Source organism: Odocoileus virginianus, chromosome 11, assembly GCF_023699985.2.
Source record: "Odocoileus virginianus isolate 20LAN1187 ecotype Illinois chromosome 11, Ovbor_1.2, whole genome shotgun sequence".
Lineage (NCBI taxonomy): Eukaryota > Metazoa > Chordata > Mammalia > Artiodactyla > Cervidae > Odocoileus > Odocoileus virginianus.
This window is the reverse complement of record NC_069684.1, coordinates 23,286,952-23,313,326: the sequence shown is the minus strand read 5'-3', so window position 1 is coordinate 23,313,326 and position 26,375 is coordinate 23,286,952. Positions and strand designations below refer to the sequence as shown.

The 26,375-nt window shown below is 42.6% G+C and overlaps 1 long non-coding RNA gene across 3 annotated transcripts in view; it reads right to left on the bottom strand.

Annotated features, from left to right (window-relative positions):
* Positions 1 to 20,319, bottom strand: part of LOC139037457 (uncharacterized) — a 33,500-nt gene extending 13,181 nt beyond the window's left edge. The window contains exons 1-4 of one of the 3 annotated variants that reach the window (XR_011490292.1): positions 20,118 to 20,319; positions 16,542 to 16,889; positions 15,669 to 15,801; positions 299 to 1,740 (exon numbers count right to left, since the gene is read on the bottom strand). This is a non-coding gene — a long non-coding RNA (uncharacterized lncRNA). Of the gene's footprint in view, positions 1 to 295; positions 1,741 to 15,668; positions 16,890 to 20,117 lie in introns of those variants that run through there. The other 2 variants (XR_011490290.1, XR_011490291.1) reach the window with 2 other exon arrangements.
* Between the last annotated feature and the right edge of the window lie 6,056 nt (positions 20,320 to 26,375).

Below are 26,375 nucleotides of genomic sequence, written 5' to 3'. Positions count from 1 at the left end.
CAACTCCAATATTCTTTCCTGAAAAATCCTGTGGACAGAGAGCCTGGTGGGCTATCGTCCAAAGAGTCAGACATGACTGAGTGACTAAGCACACAAGTAGAACTCAGCCCAGCACTGTAAACTAGTGACTACTTATGGTTTCTGTTCCTTGTCTTATTGAATGCTCTTTATGAATGCTCATAAAGAATGATCTTTATGATTAGATTCTACTGTTAGCATCATTTTAGGGATGAGGAAGCTGAGGCTTGGAGAAGTGGTAAAGGGCAGGGATGGAACTTGAACCCAGCTCTCTGGCTTTATAATTCAGGCTTTGAAACACTGCCTTATGTGCTCTTATAAATATGCAGACAGAGCTCACTGCCCTAGTAGAAGGCTGTACCCAGTGTTGCTGAGCTGAGGGGTAGACTCTTCCTGGGGCAACTCTGTGATCCTCCTGGCAGGGTGCCCAATGCAGCTGCATTTCTCACACCTGTTGCCTACTGGCTGCTGGCACCCTTGGGTGCCTCCTCTTTCTCTACCTACTTTGAGGGTTCCTTGAGGCTGGAAAGCCCTTTGGAAGGTGGCACTCCACCTAATTTCATCCAGAAGTAGGAAATCCAGAGTGAAGTCCATCCAAATTGTGCTTTCTGCCTGATCCCACCAAAGAAAAGTTTCTCTAGTGTTTAGCAAGATCTCAGCAAAGGAAGCCATGCTGAACTCAGAACCTATATCAGAAGTGTTTGTCTTCTCAGACCTCATCTGCAGCACCCAGCTCTGTTTCCGGGCAGGAAATGAAACCACAGAGGACAAGGCAAATATTGATTTTCAAGTCACTGCTCTAGGGATAGCAATCATTTTCTTACTGATTTACTTCTAGTGCACATTTGCCCAAAACAGGGGACAAAAACACTGATCAGATGGTCCCATGGGGCATTTCATATGAACTGTGCTGTTTGGGTCAAGGATTCACCTGTATGCCTTTGGGACTAGGGGTTAGACTTCTGCTGTCCAAGGCAAGTGGTTATTAGTATAGATAGTGGTTTGGGATAACTGGATGCAGTAAAAAGAGAAGTCAGAATTGTGAACTGTCAGAATGGGACTTTGGAGGCTATTCAGTCCAGACCTTCATTTTGCAAGGGAGGGATTAGAAGCTTAAAGAAATTATGTGACCTTTGGAAATGTGACATAACCCTTTTATAGCAGACCTGGGACACAAAATTGGGTTGATGACATTTTGAAGTGACAATTTTAATGCAAGCATAGAGCTATTTTGATGGTGCCTAAAAGCACTATTTTTAACAGTACAAGGGATGCTTTGTCCTCCCCTTATCTCAGGTTCAGTAGGAAAACATACTGAGATCACTTAGTGATGCCTGCTGTGGACATAGCAGTTCTTTCTGTAGCCTAAATAAGATGATCTGTAATGGCTCAAAACCCTAGGATGCCGAGAGTCTCTCCACAAATTGGCATATCTTGTCTTAAAATTTTTTTTTTCTTGATGGCAAACTTTATTTTTATGTTGAAAAATAACCTAAGGCTTAGGTTTCACAATGTACAGGACTGATTCATGTACTACTCACAGTTTTAGCATATTTTTGACAATTCGAGAATGTTGATTTCTCCAGGATGTTGGCTTATTTTGTTGGACCATTGAGATGCCCACACTGGGAAGCTGTGTCCCTCAATCCTTCAGTCTCTCTTCCTTTGCATCCCTCCAGGATCTTCATCACTGTGAGTGGCCTGTCTTATAAATTCAGCAACCTATGAGGAGTAAGGCATAGGTGACTGAGGGCCATTTAACAACCTCCATGTGTTTAGTTTAAAAATATTAGGCAGGCTGATGAATTCATGGCATAGGGAGTGTAAGTTCATGGTACATGCATCAACAAAATTGGAATGATTATTTGCTGCCAATTTCACAAGGATAGGAAGATATGTATATACTATGCGTGTGAGATAGTATGTATATGTACCAGTATGTATGACTTATAAAAGTCCCAGTTCTCAGGGAACTGGTTGCAATTCCCTGAGTTCACTTGCATGTCTTTGGACCTTCATCCAGGGGTTTCCCTGCTTGGCTTGCCTTTACCATCAGTTGGCATGAAAAGCATATTATCTTTTAAGGTCTAGCTCAGTTGTTACTACCTCTGAGAAATAGTTCCTTAATCCTGCAGGTTACATGGACCACTGCTTTCTTTGTGCCTCTGTGTGTCCTTGTACATACCCCGAGTACAGCCAGTCACTCTCCACTCGTAATTATCTCTGTGCCTACCTCTGCTTTTGAGGACAGGAATCTAGATCCGTCATCTGGACTCAGTGTCCCTGGGTCCAGCATGGTACCAGGAACATAGTAAAGCTCAATAAACATTTGTTATATAAACCATGTCTTTGAGATGATGATGTTCCAGGAAGTGTTTGTTTGAATCGGTGCTTCAGTCATGGGTGCGTAGGATGTTTAGGTCTCCTGCTCCCTGGGTCATGTAGAAGGAGGTAGCCACAGTTGTGAATACACCCCACCCCCCCCACCCCCCGCAAATATGTGAAATATTTTTGCTTCCAGTTTAGCAATTTTGCCAATGAGATGCCAGCATTTCAGGTACTCTGCCTCTTGGTATTCATATAAACTTGTGGCTGTAAAAGAAAACCTGATTTTTTTCCTAAATGATTTCCAATTTCCTTTACTGTGGCTTATAAAAATAAAATACTTATTGAGGTATAGTCATTATCCTGTGCTGATTCCAAATTACCTTTTTATGCTGTTGTCTCTTTCCATCTCTGTGATTTTTATGATCTGACAATGCATTTGCCAGTCAACAAGTATTGACTGAGAGCCCTGCAGGGTTTCTAACATAACATTTTTTACATGTATCATACTTTTCTTGGGTATTCTCTTGGTGTTATAACTTGAGTTCCTAATACAGTTTAAATGAGAAAAAATATTTCACCTGAAGATATTTTGAAATTCATAATCCAGAGATTGGTACCTTTCATGGGGAGAGAAATGGTCATAATTTATTGGCCTACTGTGTGCCAGGCATTGTGATCCACAATTTACATATATTGTCTTATTTAATTCTTATACCTGCTCCATGGCTAAGTGGTCTGATATTGCATTTTACAGCCATGAAAACAAATTACGTGATAGACTTCTATAACTAACTAGCAAAGGGTCAAGCCAGATTTGAACTCAGGCCTGTTTGAAGCAACAGCCCTTGCTCCTTCCCATGCATTATTTCCTTACTGCATTAAACTGCTTTAAAGGCAAGTGTTTGGAATAATTACAGTGGAAAGTGGATTGTAAATTCCTTAAGGCTGGGACTGTGCATAAAACTGAAATGTGCTGTTTGATGACTTGATGTGTCTTTGTGTCTCTTCATGAAAAATAGGACTCACACTGGGATTCTTCTCTGAGCAGCTGGAAATGACACGATGATTTCTCACCCTCCCTTCTCCCATCAGTCCTAAAGAACAATTCAAAGGACCTGACCCCAAACTTATTAGTAAAAGCTGTACAGTGATGTTCACAATTCCCACCACTTATTCGTTCTTCCCTGTGTGTGCTGCTGCTACACGGGGCTCTTCCTCCTGAGTTATGGGGTTTTGTATATTTTTCTGTTCTTCTCTCTCTCTCTTTGTAAAAGGTCCTAGAGTGAAGTTAAAAAGTAACTTATGTTGTATAATTTACAAGGTATTTCAAGGTCATTCATTCATTTGTTCAGTCCATAGGTTGAACACCTTGTTTATCAATCAAAATTGAACTCTGATGTGTCTAAAGCATGTCTGAAAAATGTACCATCCTCAACTTTGAGGCAGTCTCAGGGAAGCATGCACACTGTCCTGTGAACAAAAGTCTAAGGGACTTTAGGAGAATAAGGAATGAATTATTTTGTGGTGGGGGGAAGGATGAGAAAAAGGGAAGACAAAAAGCCCCAAGAAAGCAGGAGTCATGTGAGCTGGATAGTCAGCTGTTCCACAAACATGTTTTTAATTGGGGTAGAGCGGCATTACAATGTTGTGTTAATTTCTGCTGTACAATGTGCATATGTATATCCCCTCCCTCTTAAGACAGTCCCTCCCACTACTCCCCCATCTCATCCCTCCAGGTTACCGCAGAGTATCAAACTGAACTCCCTGTGCTATAGAGCTGGTTGCCACCAGCTATCTATTTGGTACATGGTAGTGTATATATGTCAGTCCTAATCTCCCAGTTTATCCCAGCCCCTTTCCCCACAACCATGTCTGCTCAACTGTTCTCTATATCTGCATCTCTATTTCTGCCCTGCAAATAGATTCACCTGTACCATTTTTTCTAGATTCCACATGTATGCGTTAATAAACAATATTTGTTTTATTGACAGACATTTAGGTTGCTTTCATGTCCTGGCTATTGTACTAGTGCTGCAGTGAACATGGGGGTACATGTGTCTTTTTTCAATTATCAACCTAAAGTGTTTTTATATGATAGGCCTTTGGAAAGCCATGGAAAGATTTTTAAACAAGGGAATGACATTATCAGAATGGCATTTAAGTATATTTTTGTCAATGTTATAAATGGAAGTAAATGTTAGAGACATTAGTTTGCTGACAAAGGTCCTATAGTCAAAGTTATGGTTTTTCCAGTAGTCCTGTATGGATGTGAGGGTTGAACTATAAAGAAAGCTTAATGCCAAAGAATTGATGCTTTTGAACTATGTTGCTGGAGAAGACTCTTGAGAGTCCCTTGGACTGCAAGGAGATCCAACCAGTCCATCCTAAAGGAGATCAATCCTGAATATTCATTGGAAGGACTGATGCTGAAGCTGAAACTGTAATACTTTGGGCACCTGATTCGAAGACCTGACTCATTTGAAAAGACCCTGATGCTGGGAAAGATTGAAGATAGGAGGAAAAGACAATGACAGAGGATGATGGTTGGATGGCATCACCAACCTGATGGATGTGAGTTTGAGTAAGCTCCGGGAGTTGGTGATGGACAGGGAAGCCTGGTGTGCTGTAGTTCATGGGGTCGTAAAGAGTTGGACACGACTGAGTGACTGAACTGAAATATTAGAAAGTGAAAATTTGACATTATTTTTAATGTGAATTACTAAAGGGTGTTCATTGGACAGACTGATGCTGAAGCTGAAATTTCAATACTTTGGCCACCTCATGCGAAGAGTTGACTCATTGGAAAAGACCCTGATGCTGGGAGGGATTGGGGGCAGGAGGAGAAGGGGACAACAGAGGATGAGATGGCTGGATGGCATCACCGACTTGATGGACATAAGTTTGAGCATGAGATGGTGAAGGACAGGGAAATCTGGCTTGCTGCAGTCCATGGGGTCACAAAGAGTTGAATACAACTGAGTGACTGAAAAACAGCAATAATAAATCAATTACTCCAGCATCATTTATTGAAAAATTCTTCTGTTGAATTGATTTTGCATATTTGTCAGAAATCAGTTGGGCATATTTGTGTGGGCCTATATCTGGGTTCTCTATCCTATCCATCAATCTGAGAGTCTATCTCTCCACTGGTGTCAGTCTTAGTAAATGTAGCTACATCATAAGTCTTGGAATAGGGTAGATTGATTCCTTCTGCTTTAATCCTTTATTTCAAAATGGTTTTAGTGGGACTTCCCTGATGGTCCAGTGGTTAAGACTCCATTCTCCCAAGGCAGGAAGCCCTAGCTAGGGAATTAGACCCCACATGTCACAGCCAAGAGCCAGCGCTGCACCACCCCATGCCTCCCCAAAAAAGTGTCTTTAGCTACTCAAGTTCCTTTACCTTTCTAAATAAATTTTAGAAGAATCTTCATATCTACGAAAAGTCTTTCCCATATACTGACAGGAATTGTGTTAAACCTGTGTAATAATTTGGGGAGAATTTACATCTTTATTAGTTTGAGTCTTCTAATCCATAAACATGACATGTTTATTTAGATCTTCTTTGATTTTCTTAATTAGCATTGTGTAGTTTTCAGCATACAAGTCCTGTACATGTTTTGTTACTTTTGCACCCATTTGTTTTCTATGTGTGATTGTAAACAGTTTTGTATTTTTAATTAAGATGGCTATGCATTTAGTGCTAGCCTATATAAAAACAATGGGTTTTAAATCGTGTAACTTTTCTAAATTCACTTATTTGTTCTAGGAGTTTTGACTTTATGGACTTTTGTCAGCAAATGATGTGTCTGCTTCTTAATACACTGTGTAAGTTTGTCATAGCTTTCCTTCCAAGCAGCAAGTATCTTTTAATTTCATGGCTGCAGTCACCATCTGCAGTGGTTTTGGAGCCCAAGAAAATAAAATCTATCACAATCTTTCCATTGTTTCCCCTTCTATTTGTCATGAAGTGATGGGACGGGATGCCATGATCTTAGATTTTTGAATGCTGAGTTTTAAACCAGCTTTTTCACTCTCCTCTTTCACTTTCATCAAGAGGCTCTTTAGTTCCTCTTTACTCTCTGCCATAAGGGTGGTATCATCTACATATCTGAGGTTATTGATGTTTCTCCCATCCGTCTTGATTCCAGCTTGTGATTCATCCGGTCTGGCATTTGTCACGATGTTCTCTCCATATAAGTTAAATAAGCAGGGTGACAATATATAGCCTTGACATACTGCTTTCCCAATTTGGAACCAGTCTGTTATCCATGTCCAGTTCTAACTGTTGCTTCTTGACCAGCATACAGGTTTCACAGGAGGCAGGTAAGGTGGTCTGGTATTCCCATCTCTTTAAGAATTTTCCAGTTTATTGTCATCCACACAGTCAAAGGCTTTAGTGTAGTCAATGAAGCAGAAGTAGATTTTTTTCTGGAATTCCCTTGCTTTCTCTATGACCCTATAAATGTTGGTAATTTGATCGTTGGTTCCTTTGTCTTTTCTAAACCCAGCTTGTACATCTGGAATTTCTTGGTTCACATACATGTCATCTAGAAATAGGGACAATTTTGTTTCATATTTTAATGTTTTCTCATCTGTATATCTTATTTCCTTTGCATTATTGCACTGGCTAAAAATTTTGGCCCTATGTTGAGTAAGAGTGGTGATGGAAGACATCCTTGCCTTATTTCAGATCTTAGGGGAAAATCATTTAGAGTTTCACCACTAAGTATAATGTTAGCTGTAGGGTTTTTTTTTTTTTTTCATTTATTTTTATTAGTTGGAGGCTAATTACTTTACAATATTGTAGTGGTTTTTGTCATACATTGACATGAATTAGCCATGGAGTTACATGTATTCCCCATCCCGATCCCCCCTCCCACCTCCCTCTCCACCCGATCCCTCTGGGTCTTCCCAGTACACCAGGTCCAAGCACTTGTCTCATGCATCCAACCTGGGCTGGTGATCTGTTTCACCCTAGATAATATACATGTTTCGATGCTGTTCTCTTGAAACATCCCACCCTCGCCTTCTCCCACAGAGTCCAAAAGTCTGTTCTATACATCTGTGTCTCTTTTTCTGTTTTGCATATAGGGTTATCGTTACCATCTTTCTAAATTCCATATATATGTGTTAGTATTCTGTAATGGTCTTTATCTTTCTGGCTTACTTCACTCTGTATAATGGGCTCCAGTTTCATCCATCTCATTAGAACTGATTCAAATGAATTCTTTTTAATGGCTGACTAATATTCCATGGTGTATATGTACCACTAGCTGTAGGTTTTTATAGGTTCTTTTTATCACATTGGAGTAGTTCCTTCTATTCCTATTTTACTGAGAATTTCATGAACATGAAACATTTCATGTTTCCTGAATGAATACTGAATTTTGTCAAAATTTTTTTCTGCACCAGTTAATATAACCATGTGATTTTCTTTATTTGATTTGTTGACTAGTGGATTACAATTGCTTTTCAAGCACTGAACCAGCTTTGCATCCCTGAAATAAACTCCACTTGTGCCATGGTATATAATTTTTTCATATTGGTGAATTCTATTTGTTAATATTTTTTCAAGTATTTTTGTGTCTAAATTCACAAGGGATATTGGTCTGTAGCTTTCTTTTTAGGTACTGTTTTTGTCTGATCTTGGTATCAAGTAATGCTAGGTGCATAAAATGAGTGGGTAAAAGTTCCCTCTTCTATATTCTGGAAGAGATTATATAGAATTGGTGTTAATTCTTCATTAAATATTTGATAGAATTCCCCAGTGAAACCATATGGTCCTAGAGATTTCTCTTTGGGGAGTTTTTAAGTTGAAAATCCAACTTTCTTAACAGTTATGTGGTTATTTAAATGATCTATTTAATACTGAGTGAATTGTGGTAGTTTTTATTTTGCAAGGGAAATTTCAAAATTTTTCAAAGAGAACTTCAAAATATTTCAAGTTTTTGTTTTTATTTTTCATTATCCATTTGTCAAATGTAGGTCTGTAGGGTTGTTTGTAGTATTCACTTGTATTCCCTGTAACATTTGCAGAGTTTATAGCAATACCCACTGTTTCATTCCTGATACTGGCAATTCGTGTCTTCTCTGTCCTTCCCTCTCTCTCTCTTCCCCTTTTTGTCAGTCTTGATAAGAGTATTGCCAATTTTGTCTTTTCAAAGATTCTATTTTTATTTTCATTGATTTTTCTATGTTATCAGTTTCATTGATTTCTGCTTGTATCATTATTCTTTCTTTCTTTTTACCTTGGGTTTGCTTTTCATTTTATAGGTTCTTGATTATTTGGGAACTTGGATTATTTATTTGACACTTCTCATTTCTAACATATGCATTTAGTGTTATAAATTTACCTCTCAATCCTGCTTTACCCATGTTTCACAAATTTTGATATGCTATATTTTTATCTTCTTCCATTCTGATATATTTAAAAAATTTCCTTCAGACTTCTTTAACCATGGATTACTTAGAAGTGTGTTGTTTAAGTGTCCAAGAGTTTGAAGATATTCCTGTTATCGTACTGTTATTGATTTTCAGTTTGAGTTCCCAAAGCATATACTGCATAATTTAAATTATTTTACATTTGTTGAGATATGTTTTATGGCCCAGGCTATGGTGTTTCCTGGTATATGTTTTATGGGTAATTGAAAAGAACATGTATTCTGCTGCTGTTAAGTGGAATATCCTATAAATATTGGTTATTACTGTTGGTTGATGATGGATTCCTCTGTCTCTTTGATGACTTTACATCTGGTTATTCTAACAGTCATTGAGGGCAGTGTGAAGTCTCCAACTATAATTGTAGATTTGTCTATTTCATCTTTCAATTTTGTTTTGTCTTCACATATTTTGCAGCCCCATTGTTTGGTGCATACACATTTAGAATTGCTATGTCTTCTTGGTGGATTGACCCTTTCCCTGTTATATAACATCTCCCTTTGGATCTGATAATTTTCTTGCTTTGAAATCTACTTTATCTAATATTAATATAGTCATTCTTGCTTTCCTTTTATTAATGTTTGCATTATGTATCTCTTTCCACCCTTTTACTTTTATCCTGCTTATACTGTCATGTTTAAAGTGAATTTCTTATAGACAGTATATCGTTGGGTCATGTTTTTTAATCCTTTCTCCCAATACTGTCTTTTAATTGATGTATTTTGATAATTTACATTTAATGTGAGCTTCCCTTGTGACTCAGCTAGTAAAGAATCTGCCTGCAATGTAGGAGACCTGGGTCCAATCCCTGGATTGGGAAGATCTCCTTGAGAAGGGAAGGGCTATCCACTCCAGTATTCTGGCCTGGAGAATTCTATGAACTGGAATATAGCCCATGGGGTTGCAAAGAGTCAAACACAACTGAGTGACTTTTACTTTCACATTTAATGTATTTATCGATGAGGTTGAAATATGCCATTTCCTTTTTCCCTTACTCTTCTCATTTTTTTCATTTTGTTTTATTTTTCTTATCTTCCTGTGGGTTACTGAAATATTCTTTAGAATTACATTTGGTTTATAGTATTTTTGAGTGTATCTCTTTGTATAGCTATTTAAATAGTTGTTCTGGGAATTACATTATATAATAAAAGTTTTATTTACATATATATATATATATATATATATATATATATATATATATAAATAATCTTATCACAGTCTATTGGTATTATGAATTTACCAGCTTGAGTGGAGTAATAGAAGCTTTATCTTCCTTATATCCCATTACTTCCCCATTTATTATATAACTGTCTTAAATTTCCTTCTACATATACTTAGAATCATATCAGACAGTGTTGTCATTTTTGCTTCAACCATCAAAAATAATTTAGAAATTCAAGAAGAGAAAGCCTATTGTATGTACTTATATTTTTGCATACATATATTTTTCCTCTTTTATTTTTCCTTTTCTGTTTAGAAAACTTCCCCTAGCTATTCTCTTAGGGTAGGTTTTCTAGTGACAAATCATCTTAGTTTTCCTTCATTTGAGAATATCTTGATTTCTTCTTTATTCCTAGATAAGATTTTTGCTAGGTAAGATTCTGGGTTTACAACTCTTTCTCTCAGCACTTGAAAAATATTATAAAATATTTTTACTTGGGAAAAATTTCTTCTGACCTCTCTGGTTTCTAATGAGAAATCACTGTCATTAAAATTGTTTTTCCCCTATAGGCAAGGTGTCTTTCTCTGACTTTTTCAAGTTTTTTTTTTCTTTGTCTTGATTTTCAGAACTTTTAATTATGATACATCTGGGCATGGATGTTTTTGTGTGTAACCTGTTTGGGGTTTGCTAAGCTTCTTTAATCTGTATATATCTCTTGTCAAATTTGGGAGGTTTTCAGCCATTATTTCGAGTATTTCTTCAGCTCCACCGTCTCTCTCCTTTACAACTGCGTTGATATGAATATTAGAACTTTTGTTATGGTCCCACAAGTCTCTGAGTCACCATTAGTTTTTTAATTAACATTTTTATAATTAAAAATTTTAAAATTAATTTATTTTTACTTTATTTTTTACTTTGGGTGGCTGCTTGCCGGCTTTCTCTAGCTGTGGTGAGCAGGGGCTACTTTTCATTGTGGTGCACAGGCTTCACTGCTGTGGCTTCTCATCCTCTAGGGCGTCTATAGCTGCGGCACATGGGCTTAGTTGCTCTAAGGCATGTGGAGTCTTCCCAGACCAGGGATCAAACCCATGTGCCCTTCATTGGCAGGTGGATTCTTCTGCCAAGGGAAGTCCACCATTAATTTTTTTTTTTCCAATCTATTTTCTCTGTTGTTTAGATTGAGCAATGCCTATTGTTCTATCTTTCAGCTCACTGTTGAGTCCATCCACTGAGTGTTTATTTTGGTTATTGTTTTTTAGTTCTACAGTTTCCATTTGGTTCTCCTTTATATCTTTTATTTCTTTGTTGACACTTTCTACTTCTTTGCTGAGACTATGTGTTTTCCTTTGTTTCATGCATGTTCTTAATCGTTCATTGAAGCACTTTTTACATGGCTGCTTTAAAATCTTTGTCAGATTATTCTAATATCTCTTTTATCTCAATGTTGGCATCTATTCATTGTCTTTTTCCATTCAGTTTGAGATTTTTCTGGTTGTTGGTATGAAAAGTGATTTTTAATTGAAATTGTTTGTATTTATTTACTTTGTTGTGGATTTCCCAGGTGACACAGTGGTAAAGAATCCACCTGCCAGTGCAGGAGAGGAGAGTTCAGTCCCTGAGTTGGGAAGGCCCCATGGAGGAAGAAATGGCAACCCATTCCAGTATTCTTTCCTGGACAATCCCATGGACAGAGGAGACTGGCGGGCTACGGTCGATGGGGTCACAAAGAGTGGGACACAATTGAGTGACTGAGCACACACACACATTTATTTTTCTGTACCTCTCTGTCAGGAGAAGGGGAGGCATTGCTCCATCACTGCAAAATAGAAGCAGACATCCAAGTTCTCCACTTGTTCTCTCTTAATAGCTGACCCCAACGGAGTTGCTCGGGATGGAGGTAAGCGTTCCAGTTCTCCGTGTGGTCTCCACTGACTCTGCAGTTAGAGTGACCTTGTTACCAAGGTCATTGGTTAACAAGGTCAAGGTCATTAGTTAGCAAGGTCAAGGTCAACTGGCCATTGGTGAAAGTCGTGACTCTCCAGTAGGCCGCTTCTGACAGAACCAGAGAGGGGAGTGAGGAACAGGGGCTCTTCGTTATCACTTCATGGGGCGCAAGTTTGAGCTGTCAGTGTCTTCTCCACTGAACAGTGGCCTTGGGGGATCTCATTACTGGTGGTGAGGATGAAAGTCTGGGCACCCTACATGACCTTCCCTGATATCACTTAGGGTGTTGAAGCACCTAATTACAGTCTTATGCACGTGGGGATGTCTAGGCTTCCACTTGAACTTTGCTGGCATGGCTGGGAATGGGGCCACAGATGTTTCCCTATGGTGTTTGGCTACAGTAGAGTTGTATAGTCTAAAAAGTATAGTTTATAGTTGTTTCTGTCTGCTAGGCTGCCCTTGTCCTATTCTTTGGCTAGAGAGAGAAGGCTTTCGTTGGGGCTTGTTTTATCTGTCTGTCAGTATTTCTGGGTTGCTGCGTTGTTCAACATTAAGTCTGGGATGCATGAGGCAAAAAGAAAACACTGGAACTCATCACTCTGCCATTCCTTGGGTTCTGAAGTCTCTTGTCAGTCTGCCTTCTTCTCTTTGTTTCAGAGACTTCTTATCTTTATTTTTATGTATGATGTCCAGGATTTTTAGTGGAAGAAATAGCTATATCTAAATATATCTACTCAATCTTCCTTGAAAAAGTATTGGCTGTATTTTAAATAAACATGAAATGTAATATGATTTTTCTTGAACTTTAATTAAATATTTTAAACTGTTTGTATCAAAACAAAACCATTTACAGTTTAGCATTCAGCATTCTTCTAGTTACCAGTAAAAATGCTGATACCATGCTTCAACCATATACACAGATTTAAGGGTGATATGGTTTGTTTAATATTGTATAATGTTCCTCAGCTGCTACCTGCATCTGTTGCAAATACTGTGATCATTTGTGATTACTTCTGGAACCTTAAATTAGAATACAAAGAGACAGAAGAAAACAGACACCTGGCACTTACTAGGAAACAATCATTTGGTATGCAAGAACTGTCGCGCTTATGCCAAGAGGAAGAGTTTGACAAGCTAATTTGTCTATTCTCTTATACTTCAGTGCTTCTGTTGCTTGAATCCTCCCTGTGGTTCAATATCTGCAGGACAAAAACCACAGACATTCGTGGCATCCAGACCCAGCCACCTTCTGTTTTGAAGACATAGGCAAGAGATGAGAAGTGTTCTCTTGGGCCATGAAGGGTGCTGGAAGCAAGAGTAGATCTTTGGGATTGTGGGTCTCTCTGCACCATCTCTGAGCACCAGATGCCAAGTGACAGAACTGTTCACATGATCATGTGTGTGTGTGTATTTACGTCTGCTGTGAGATGTGTGCACGCATACTAAGTCATTTCAGTGGTGTCCAGTTGGTGACCCAGTGGACCATAGCCCAGCAGGCTTCTCTGTCCATAGGATTTTCCAGGCACGGATACTGGAGTGGGTTGTGTGCCCTCCTCAAGGGGACCTTCCCGACCCAGGAATCTAACCCATGTCTCTTACATCTCCTGCATTGGCAGGCAGGTTCTTTATCACTAGCCCTACCTGGGAAGAACTGTGAGATACGGGAGCCCTTCTAACACTTAAGTCCAGGCCAGGGGCCCTCTTGCCTGGAGCTTAAGTATAATATTGTCTTCCACAGGGCAAGTTCAGCTAAGACTTTTAAACCATTTGCCACATTCTGAAGACCTTCTTTCTCATCTGTTTCCTCGTAATCTAGTGTAAGACTATTAACAATGTAAATGAAGCAAAACTAAACATTTCCACATTCAATTGAGAATATGAGGTAAACACAGATCAGGAGATGGTGAGCATTCTTTCTCTATAATTTATGATATAATTTTAATGGCACTGCACAGCTCTGTCTACATGTAGAGACACTATGTGGGCAGACATGATGTTTCTCTTTCTGAATTATGGGGGAAAGAGATGAAAGTTTTTTTTTTTTTTTACGGTCAATTTCATTTTTTTCTAACTAGAGTCAAACACTTGATATGATAATTAAAAATACATCAAGTCATCCAGAACCGTAGCAGTTGTATGTTTGGTTAGATGGTAGGATAATTGCCAACCCTTATCTTCAATTTTCAGACTTAAATCTCTTTTTGCTTTAATTGGCTTTAGGCTTCCATCCATCCTTAACTTTGGGTTCATTTGTTGCAGTTGTTTTATCTGCGCTAAGTTGTTCTCCAGTGAATACAATAAATCTATGTATCTGATTCATTTTTGTTTTTATGGTTAATATTTTAAGATTATAAAACCAGACTCTTCAGGATGTGAAATGCAGGAGTAAGTGTCTGCATTTCAAAATCACTTTATTTATGTCTCTGAAAAGGCATTAGCTGTTAGGCACTAGCTTATTGAATCACATTTACAAAAATTCTCTGCAAAAAATAAGAATTTGTATTTTCATTTTCCCTGCTCTTAACTCCTGTTGGTTTTTTTTTTTTTTTTACAACCCTCATAGCAGCTATTTTGGAAAAGTTACTTTAAAAAAAAATAATGATTTATTCTCTTTCCCAAACTGCCAATTAAATAGTGACCTGGTTTAAGGCTACCTGAGCACCTGGGGCTGCATTGTAGCTACAGAGCTCTGCTCTCTAGCTACCTGATAAATGGCTAAAACCTTTGGGGGAATATCTTATTAAAGTTATAAACCCTCTCTTCAGAAAAAGACAGAGTTGCATATAGTTTTAGGGATTCATGAATGTTCTGCACTTCTGCCTAACTTCTTAAGGGGTTCCTAGACCCCAAGTTAAGCCTTTTGATTTGGACCACTTGGTGGCAAAGACAACTGGTAAAGTCACAACATTATTTACACACAATTTACAGAGTGTTGATGCTGTTTAGGGTGGGGAAGGGGTGGGAATAAGGAGGGGGAGGGGAGCACGATGCAAGGTAAGTAAGTCGATTTCTTTAGCCATGGATGGAACTGGAAGCTCTCAGCCTAAAAAATAGCAGGCTGCATATGCTACAGATAATGGCGTGAGCTTGCAGAATGAAATGGAAGAAATTCTTTTGCTTCCCTATGAATTACAATGAATTATAATTTCATTGGCAAAACAGAGCAAAAGCACCATTTAAAGCAAGTGTCTTCTGAAGCTGGCCCTGCTAGAAGAGTCCCGTGGTTTTGCTTCCATGGCACACCTGGACTGGCTTTGGATACGAAGCAGGGGAGGGAACTCCAGCGCTCTGAGCCGGAGTGGGGGACTCCCTGGGGGAGCAAGGGAGAGAGGGCGCCAAGGCGATTCACATTCAGGCATGGCCTGTGAGAAATCCCTAGAGGATGTTCAAGAAATGGGACAGCTGGTATCAGATGTTAGGTTGTTTGCCGCGTGGTGAGAAAATGTAACCCATTCCTCATGACCTACAAACCGTCAATAAACATTCAGCTAACGTCTGATGCTTGTAAAAATGATTGCTTTTGGGCGAGAGGACAGGGTTGGGAGGAAAAGGTGCAGAATTATGGAGAACAGAAAATGAGAATTCAGTAAGGGCAGGAAATTGGAGCCAGAGGTGAGAGAAGGATATAGGTTCCCTTGCAATTTGCAGAAATCTCAAGGCAGGCAGCAGACTTTTTTCCCCTAGGATATAAAATGGGGGTTTGAAACAAATAGATCTATATTTTAAGAAGCATAGTAACCCGCCTGACCTCTTAGTAACATCTGTCTGAAGAGGTTACCTTTCTGTTAATAGAGCATCTTTAGACTCATTCACATTGTGTGTTCGCTGGATCCTGGGTTCACAGGTGAGGTGGGGTTTCCTGCGGGGCTGGCAGGTGCTGGCCTTCTTAGTCTCCTGAGGCTGGCAGGTGCCTGAGAAGGAAGAAGGGACTGAGGGAAAATGCAAGGGGGCTTTGAGTTCATCTGGGGAGGGAGGAGATTACCACAGCTCTGAGAGCCAAAGGACCATGCTGGTGGGCCCTTGTCATTTGCAAAGCGCTTGCAGAGCTTCATGACAAGCTTCCCAGCTCAGTTATATCTCGTTCCCAGGGTGAGGGGCCCAGGGGTGTCACTCTCCTCTTTTCTGGAGGAGCACTCCTACAGGAGCCTGCTGGCCTGAGATGTCCCCTGGTCTCTCACAGGCCCTTGGGGCCCTGAGTTGTGGGTAGTGCGGTAGGGGAGGAGCTGGGAAGGGGCTGTGATCACCCCTTTTCTTGTTTAATTGTTGACTGACACTTCAGGCTCTGGGAAAAAAATCTGATATGCGGACTGGTACCGTTGTCTCAGAAAAGAAAATGAGTTCCCCCTCCTCCCTTGCTGATTACTGTGCCTTGCGTTCTAACTGACTGTGCACAGGAATTCCTTCCTGAGGAAATCTTCCGTGCTCAGTGAATGGACTCTGGGGGTGGGGGGGAGAGGGGGCCGGAAAGGGGAGGGGGCAGGCTGCGTGGATGCCATAAAAGGCAGAGTCAGGGATGCAGGGCCTGGAGGTAAGGCTGACTGGGGGCTGATTTGTTTCATTTGCTCACAGCAACTTCCATTCCCAGCCCTTTCCTCCAAGAATTGTCTCTGGAGACGCAGGATGTCTTCTTTTAGGGTGGGTGAGGCCGCACCTTTGGGTGGTGGTGATACTGCTTGATATTGCATCAGGGGTGCTTGCAGGCCTGGAGAGGGGCGTGGAGGTGTGGGAGAGAGGAAGTGGGGGCCATGTTGATGACTCAGCGTTGGCCCACGCACTGGGACATCATAAAGGGCTCGTTTTACAGGCCGTGATTCATTCAACAAGCATTTGCTGGATGCAGGTAATGTGCCAGGTGTTGGGGAGGCAAGGATGAAAAGGCACAGCCCCTGCTGTCGTGGAGCTTATCGCTGTTTCTGCTGCAGCTGGTGGGACAGGCCCTGGTCATCCCTTTGCTGTGTTCTGTCTCGGCGCCCCAGCCATGCTGGCCTCTTGGCTATTCCTGCAAGGCATTAGTCACACTCCCATGTTAGGTCCTTCGCACTGGCTGTTCCCTCTGCTTGAAAGTTTCTCTTCCCTCACCTCTTTCACATTCCACTTAATGTCACCACATTTGGACCATAGTATTAAAAGCACCACAAGCCCTCTTCCCAGTACTCCCCATCTCCCGTCCCTTCTTCCTTTCTAAAGCATTTCTCTCTCTCCACCATACCATGTGACTGATGTATTTATTATGCTTTTATTATTTGTTATGTTTTCACTAACTACAGTATAAGCCCCATGAGGACAGAAATCACTGATGCCTACCAATTCTATTGAATGAATTAATCAAATTACAACAGGCTTATTCAAAGGCTTCCCTGGTAGCTCAGATGGTAAAGAATCTGTCTGCAATGTGGGAGACCTGGGTTTGATCCCTGAGTTGGAAAGAAATGGAGGAGGGCATGGCTACCCACTTCAGTATTATTGCCCGGAGAATCCCCATGAACAGAGGAGCCTGGTGGGCTATAGTCCAAGGGGTCACAAAGAGTTGGAAACAATTGAGTTACTAAGCAGCAGCAGCAGCAGCAGGCTTATTGGAAAGTCATCCTGCCCATCCTCCTACCTAGGCCAGGCCTTTTCTAGCCTTTATGTGAGCTGTGCTCTCCCACCCAGCTCTCCCATCTCACCCTTGGCATTGTATCAGGAGATTTGTCAAAGTCCTCTAAGCAAGCTTGGCCATGTGACACCCCTCCTTCTGGTGATGCCTAAGGAAGGGCAATATAGCCAAGTGGAAGAGGAGACACACTGCTGTTCTGGTCAGTGCTTCCAGAAACTTAATTGTCACAGCTTTGAGATAATTTAACCAAGGAAGTTCTTGAGAGAAGGCTTTGTATTTTGTGTTGGAGATCCAAATCAATTCTTCTAAGTATGATCTAAATCTCATTCATCCGTTCAGTTCTACTTCTCTTTTAAGAGATTTTCCTGCCATCAGCCATCACCACTGTTAATATCAGCTGTCATGGTCTGAGTCCCCACCCTGCACATCTCAGTAATTCTGTCCTTTCCCCTAATATTTCTGAAAATCATCAAGGAGTTCCCCACACATCCTTTAAGTCATCCAGGCTTCTCCCAGCTCTGTCTGACTTCAGTTTGCCCTGCTGTAACCATATCTATAGTGCTCCCTGTGATCTAGTCCCCAAAACAAGAGCACAGCCTGGACTTGATTGCCCCAAAACAGCTCCTTGAAAGCTATAGCTATTTGATAGAATTTTCCCAAGGACCTGATGCTGCCACAAGAAAATTATAACCCAGAAAAGGGAAGCTTAATGCTCAAGGTCAATCATCAGTGCTTCTAGAGTCCATGGTCATGCTTTTTCATGTTTGGAGGCCTCCCGCCTTAGTCTCCAGCCTGCCATGTTGTTCCAGGACTCACTTATCTCCTTTGCAAAAGCTTTTCCTCTTGACAGTCCTTCATCCCCTGAATTTGAGTCCCTAACCCCAACTCTGAAGTCAGCTCAATTGTCCCACTGGCTCTTTGATTTGTTATTCCTAAGAGTCAAACGTGTAGCCAACTTGGGGCTTTATGTTTGGTGTTTTCCCACCTGGCAGGCTCCTCCATCACTCTCCATGTGCTGCATTCCTTGTCTTTCAAGCCTCAGCCCCCGGGAGGTGTTCATGGAGAAGCTTCCCTGACCTCTCAGTCTCCAGGGTACTCCCCCTCTTCCTCCTACCCCCTTGGTATAGTTTCTTCCTGGTCCCTGGCATTGCCTGCAGGGATCCTTTTTACCCCTGCTCTGCACATGGTTACGTGCCCTCCTCAAGCCTGTTTCTATGTCTTCAACATAAAATAGAATGCAGATTCCCCAGAAGCTGGATCCTCAACTGTCTTGTCCAACATTTAACTCATATCTGCGAGATTATTTGTCCTGCAAGCTAGCAGCTTGAGGTGGCTGCCTTCAACTCACACAGATTCTATCCAGGTTTTCTTGGAGGGAGGAGCTGGGAAGACTAGGCCCTTCAAGGGAAAAGAGGTGAGAGAGGAGAGAGGGAGAGATTCCTTTTCTCTGTTAAGGGAGGGGTAGGGGGCTCAGAGAGCCTCTCAAAGAGGGAGAAACCCTGCTTCTCTCCCTGATGGGAGGCTGGCAAGATTTTGAAGGGGATGGTACTCCTAGGTGGGCAAGACCCTGGCTCCAGGGGGAATGGGCTTGTAGTCCCCTACAGTCCCCATCTAAAGCTGCAGGAAAGTCACAGGGAGGTTAGATTTCAAGGGGTCACGTGGAGGTACAGTGCAGTCACCAGTGTGCGCTGGAGGCGCCTCACCATAAACATCCCTGGGGTCCTTTGCATAGCCTTAAGATATGGGAATGAGGAATGACTGGGTTGAATATCCCACTAGACTGGAGGGTAAAGGACTCTGAGTCAAACTTAAAGTGCATAAATCCACATGACATTTCTTGTACAATCATGTTTGTGGACCAATACTTCTCTCTATTCCTTAATATTTTGTTTTTGCCAAAGTGGCGAAGACAGGCGGGAAGGATTTAGGGGAAAAATGTAACTCCCAGCCTCACACCAGCTCAGGCCCCTCATCCTAGGGGCCCTTTGGATGTTCTTGGGTGCCTTCTTGTCATCCTTTGACAGCGTCTCCCAGATATGTGTCTTGGTTTCAGCCCCTGCACCCCCACACAGAGTGAGTTGCTCCCCAACTGTGTTCCCTAGGAGTTTGCAATCACAGCGTTTGCCACACGTGTTCCAGCAGCAGGGGTGAGGTTAAGGCGTCAGAGACCTCTTATGGTCCAGAAGCGGGACAATCAGTGCTAAATTTATAGCATCCCTTGCCTGTGTCCTTGACACCACTGGCTTGCGAAGGGGAATCCCTCGGCTCTCCTGGCTCAGTCCTTTTTTGGAAGAGAGCAAAACCCTTCCTGAACCTTTTCATGCTCTAAACACCCTTCTCCTGCCCAATCTCCCTGCCCCCCAACCTTCCCTAGAGAATGACCTGCAGAGGAGGAAACCAGCTGGCTCGGGGCTGGCGGACAGGATGGGACTTAGTGTGGAAGAATGTTCCACCAAGCGGAGCCAGCCGTTCAGCTCGAGATGGTATTGCTGTTACCCCCTCGGAAGCAGCATTTCTCTCTGACCAGGTTTAAAGGGGCCAGGTGCACCGTCCATGTCACATGCTCTCCACCCTTCTGGCCCCGTCCACAGAAATCCCAGACCGCCTGGGAGTTAAGGTTACAGAACTTACCGTGGGTGTGGGATCGCCCTGTGCTGGAATGTTGCCTGCTTCCCAAGGGAGGTGAGCGCACACAGCGCAGGGTAAAAACTCCCAACTCTCTCTCTCTCTGAGGGCTGGCAAAATATAAAATACATGATCTGCTTGAGCAGCGGAGGGAAAACATCCCCAGGCTGATTCTTGTTTGTGCCTTCACCACATCTCACCCTTCTTATCTCACCCCTTCTACTTGGACAAGTGAAGGAGAGATTGAGAGTGGAAGGGAGGGAGGGGTAGAGAGAAAGAGGGAGGGGTGTTGGGGAGAGAGAGAGAAGCAAGGAGTGGAGGGGAGCCCAGAGGCTGGGTTTGAAAGTGGGTTGGCCAGGAAATAGGGATGAGATTAGGAGGGTGCTCTCAGGGGCACCTGTATAACTGCCGTAGGGAGACCTGAGGCCTGGTCATATCAGTCACTAATTATCATAAAGGGTGTACTGCATCCCATGGAATTCAGACATGGCTGGGCATCTCTGGGAAATTGGTCCAGTGATCCAGTCAGGGACTCAGGAGCCTCCCAGAAGGTTCCTCGTCCTGTGGAAGCTGGGACCAAGCACCGCCATCTTGGTCTGGTAACAGGGTACTGGGTTTCTAAGGAGTGAAGTGATGAAGTGAGCCCAGCATCTGTCATGCAAACCTGTCTGAGCCCCGGGACAGGGCTACCCTAGGCTAGAGGGAACTGGCTGCAGGAAGACATGCAGAGTTCTTATAAATGCCACAAGACCCTGGGCAGGCGCATCCTGCTTCAGGAGTCTGAGAAACTGGTTACCCCATGTGGGGAGAGGGGAAACGTGCTCATCCGTATCTTGCCATTGGGCACTGATGTCTGGTGGGACGTGGAGGATGCCATGGGAAGTGCTTCACCAGAGCCATGGCAGCTGGTCCAGATGTTGGTAGAACACATGTAAGACAGCCCCTCAGGGTGCCAGCAAACAGTGAGTGGAACTTGGCGCGGTGGGCCCCTGGGATTTTACATCAACAGAATGACAACAGCTACAGAAATAATTCCACCTTGCATTTAAGTACTGGGACAGACTTCACAGAAAGTTTCACATACATGTTCTGATTTGCTTCTCACAGTTTCCCACAGGCAGAAGCAAGTGTAGTAATCCTCTTAAGTGCTAAGAGGGGTTGGACTCCCAACCTCAAGGCTACTCCAGGGTCCTTAGGAGATATCCAAGGGCCCAGGGTGGGCTGTTCCTTGGGTAGACACTTCAAAAGCTAAGTCAAGATATGAGTATTGCCTGGGGGCCTCTTCACTGCTAAGGGTTCTAAACAGGAAACAAAACAGTAAGAATGGAGAAAAAATTTTTTCTTTATTACTGGTAGAGGCTAAGTTGGAAGATGCAGCTTATAATGAGAATCAAATGACCCTGCTAACTGAGCGCAGAGTTGGACAGACTTAGCTACCCTGCCATAGTCACAGCTGGACATTTTTTCAGGTAAGACTTGGAGCATGAAAAGGCAGAGAGGAATGCGATGAAGACGCAGAAGGTGGTTTTTCCATTTAACTCACCAGCCAGGTGAGTGAGGCGTGGTGGAGTGAGGGTCAGGATTGTCACACTAGTGGCTGTCCCTCCATGTGGAAGAAATATTAGGGCTTGGAAAAAAGTGTTCCTGTGTGAATAATTGAATCAACATGCCATATCCACTGGGGCCAGGCCTTCTGTACTAGCAAGAGTTGCTTAGTTTTCCAGCCTGTCCAGAGTTGATTGCTGTATTAGTTGAGATCTCTAGGGAAACTCTGAAATCAGTAGTGTGTGTATTAGTGTACACATGGTTTTCCCAGGTGGTTCAGTGGTAAAGAATCTGCCTGCAATGCAGAAGACTCAGTTTTGATCTGTGGGTTGAGAAGATCCCCTGGAGAAGGAAATTCCAACCCACTCCAGTATTTTTGCCTGGGAGATCCCATGGACAGAGGAGCCTGGCAGGCTGCAGTCCATGAGGTTGCAAAAGACTTAGCCAAATGACTCTGTGACTAAACAAAAAGAAAACCATCTGGGATCTGTGAAACCAATGCCTGAACCATGACACTTCTTAATTTATTTTTTTTGTATTGAAAGCATAAGAATGATTTTCATCTTGATTCAGTAAGTAGCAAACAAGTGTCCAGTGTCTGCTAGGTCCTGTATTGTGGGGGACACAAAGGGAATGATTTGTAATGTTTGTTTTCTGGGAGCTCAAGGTTAAGCGGAGAGTGGCAAAGTGTAATATGATGTGTGCAATTAAGAAGATATAAGCAAATTACTATTATGGTTCAAGGTAGGATTAATTCTGACTCAGGTCTGAAGAAGACTGCAGAAAAGGAGACATTTAAATTGCATCTTGAAGAATAAACAGACTTTTGACAAGCAGAGATCAAGGCAAAGGATCTTCCAGGCTGTGTTGTATTTGAGGAATGTTGCTAAGTCTGGTCTTGTTGGAGTGTTCTGGATGTGTGTGTGTGGGCTGGGGTTGGGGAGAGGCTGGGAGGTGACTGTAGGGTGTTGTCAGGGGCTAGAGGGCAGGGAGAAAAGGATAGGAAAGATAGGTTATGTTAGGAAAGGCACCAAATGCTAAAGAGATAAGACTTCATACAGAAGGTCATAGGAGGCTGTTGAATACTTTAAAGAAGAGAGAGGATTTTGGAAAAATCCTGGCAGTGCATTTGGATTGAAAGATGGTTTGCGGCTGGTGTGTGAGTTTTGGTGAGAGCTATAGAGGGCAGAACCATCACAGAGGTGATGGCAGTGGGTATGAGGGGACGGATCTGAGACCTGTTGAAGCAGGACCTGATACCAGAAATAGGTTTGGCTGCTGTGGGAGGAAGTCAATCACGTGCTGACCTGCGGGTCTCTATTTTCACAGGACATTCTTCCTGGGTCAGAGGCTCTTCTGTGTCTCCTGCCTCCCTCTGGGCTGGAGGTTCTTTGGAAGCACAGAGTCAGGGTTCTCATCTTTGTCCCCTCAGCCTGCAGCTCAGAGCTCTGACCACATGGAGGTAATATATAAAAGCCTGTGGCAGTGAAGTGACCCCAGGAGGATAGGCTGTGGCATGCAAATTCACAGGAGAGGTTCTATTTGTTGCTCTGTGGGTGTGATGCCTGGTACCTGAAGTGAAACTCTCTCTTTAAAGAACACGTGTGGCGCCAGGGAACTTGTGTGGGAATCCCCGCCTGACATCCCTGAGTGGTCACCTCATGGGGCCCCCTGAACAGTTGAGGGAGTCCTGATCAATAACAGGACGTGGAGGCGGGTCCCGCCACCGTCCTGTCCTGGGCAGGGGAAACACTTCACCTCAGAGGTCAGGCTGGCCAGGATGCCCGCTGGGAGGTCGCCAGGCCCTGGCCACTCACCAGCCTAGGAATCACCACCTGTGGCCATCACAGGAGCCACAGGAGCAACCAGAAGTGGTCTGTGGTTGTGGGTTCCTGGGGTCACCCACAGGGGCACTTGCTGGCAGGGTGAGGGATCTGCTGAGGGAGGTGAATATTCTTCTTTACTTGTTTTTCTTTTTTGGAAAAAAAGTGATGCATGTTCATTGTAGGAAATATAAAGACAAACAAAACAATAAATAAAATGACCCATTTCTTTACTAGTAAAGGTAGCTGGTGCCACAGTTTTATTATGTAAGCCAGTCTATTTTCTCTTTATATGGAGTTATCTTACCACATATATGGTGTACCATGCACTATACCATGTATGTATCCATTCTCAAATATGTGGTTCTCTTGATTTCCTCAGTTAATCACTAGGGTCCTCATCTGTCCTTATGTTCAGGAAGTGCAGGAACTCATCTTAAGGCCCCTCCCTCTCCCACTGTCCGTGGGGACCAGGGGCTCATTCAGTCCGAAAGGATCCAGAGATCCCTTCAAACACCGGGAGATGACGAGGTGGTGTCTGATTGGGCCTGAGCTGTTTGTTTTTCTCGCTGCTGCGTGGCGCCATGTTCATTAACAGCCATTGACAGTACTGTGATGTCTTCACAGGTGTAGACTCTTATCACTGCCATTCCACTGAGGCATCCCATGTCTGGGCTCTGAAGTCACAGCTCTCTAAGCCATGGGCGCTAGAACTGCAGTGTGAGGACTCACTTGTGCTCAGCCCCTGTCCTCCCAGAACTGGCCAAGCCCCATGAACCTCAGGCTCCTGGGATGAGCCAGGGACCCCAGCATGGCATCTTTGCCTTTGTTGTTTTGGGGACCTTTGGAATCTCTTTCTACCAATGAAACATAGTAACGGCTACCATTTTTCCTCCTAATTTTAAATCTTGAGGGAAACATGTAGGGGTCCAGGTTCCTTCCTTCTTAGAAGATCCTGGGGTTCCTTATGCAAATTGATCCTTCTCTGATCAGAAACTAGTTCTACCTACCAAGGAATATTGATCAGGCTTCAAAAAATGCAGTTACTTTGCTCTCCAAGGAACATGTCACAAAACTCAGATTTCCTTCAAGATGGCAAATATGACAAACTCAGTGGATATTTGTATGACTGTTGTTTGATCTGGCTGCCTAGACAGAGAACCAACAGGGAACCCTGGCACATGGTTATGTGAAGCTTTCCTTTGGGAACCAATTTTATTAAATCCACTCATCTCCCCACCTGAGAGCTGTCCAATAGCTGTGGCAAAACTCCTACATCAGGGGGCACTGATGGAGTACCCTGACAGAGTTTAAACTACTGCACAATTGCACTCATCTCACACGCTAGCAAAGTAATGCTCAAAATTCTCCAATACAGGTTGCAACAGTACGTGAACCATGAACTTCCAGATGTTCAAGCTGGATTTAGAAAAGGCAGAGGAACCAGAGATCAAATTGCAAGCATCCCCTGGATCATCAAAAAAACAAGAGAGTTTCAGAAAAACATCTGCTTTATTGACTATGCCAAAGCCTTTGACTGTGTGGATCACAATAAACTGTGGAAAATTCTGAAAGAGATGGGAATACCAGACTACCTGACCTGCCTGCTGAGAAATCTGTATGCAGGTCAAGAAGCAACAGTTAGAACTGGACATGGAACAGCAGACTGGTTCCAAATCGGGAAAGGAGTATGTCAAGGTTGTATATTGTCACCCTGCTTATTTAACTTTTATGCAGAATACATCATGCAAAATGCTGGGCTGAATGAAGCACAAGCTGGAATCAAGATTGCTGGGAGAAATATCAATAATTTCAGATATGCAGAGGACACCACCCTTATGGCAGAAAGTGAAGAAGAACTAAAGAGCCTTTTGATGAAAGTGAAAGAGGAGAGTGAAAAAGCTGGCTTAAAACTCAATATTCAGAAAACTAAGATCATGACATCTGGTCCCATCACTTCATGGCAAATAGATGGGGAAACAGTGCAAACAGTGAGAGACTATGTTTTTTGACTCCAAAATCACTGCAGATGGTGACCTTGAAATTAAAAGATGCTTACTCCTTGGAAGAAAATCTATGACCAACCTAGACAGCATATTCAAAAGCAGAGACATTACTTTGCTGACAAAGGTCCGTCTAGTCAAAGCCATGGTTTTTCCAGTAGTCATGCATGATTGGACTATAAAGAAAGCTGAGTGCCAAAGAATTGATGTATTTGAACTGTGGTGTTGGAGAAGACTCTTGAGAGTCCCTTGGACTGCAAGGAGATCCAACCAGTCCATCCTAAAGGAAATCAGTCCTATTTAATATTCTCTGGAAGGACTGATGCTGAAGCTGAAACTCCGATACTTTGTCCACCTGATTTGAAGAACTGACTCTTTGGAAAAAACCCTGATGCTGGGAAAGATTGAAGGCAGGAGGAGAAGAGGACGACAGAGGATGAGATGGTTGGATGGCACCACCAACTCAATGGACATGAGTTTGAGTAAACTCTGGGAGTTGTTGATGGACAGCGAAGCCTGGCGTGCTGCAGTCGTTGGTTCACAAAGAGTCAGACACGACTGAGTGACTTAACTAAACTGATGGAGTACCCAGCTCAGCATTTTTAATCATCAGTTTAAAAAATGAAAATGCTTCCAAGTCTCAGAGCTGAGGAACTGGATCTGAATAATAATTATGTGTGTGTAATTGAGATACTCTACCTTCAGATCACATCCCATGTCTTATCACGTCCTCCCACTCAAGTTTTAGCTACTGTTACCGCTCTTCTCGACAGTTGTGGTCATCTCTCAATTGGTCTCCCTGCTTCCACCTGGTCCCCTCTAGAGTCTGCTTCTCATGTAGCAGGCCAGAGCGTGCTGCTCAAAGCTCCCCATCTCCTTCCCACAGCATGCTA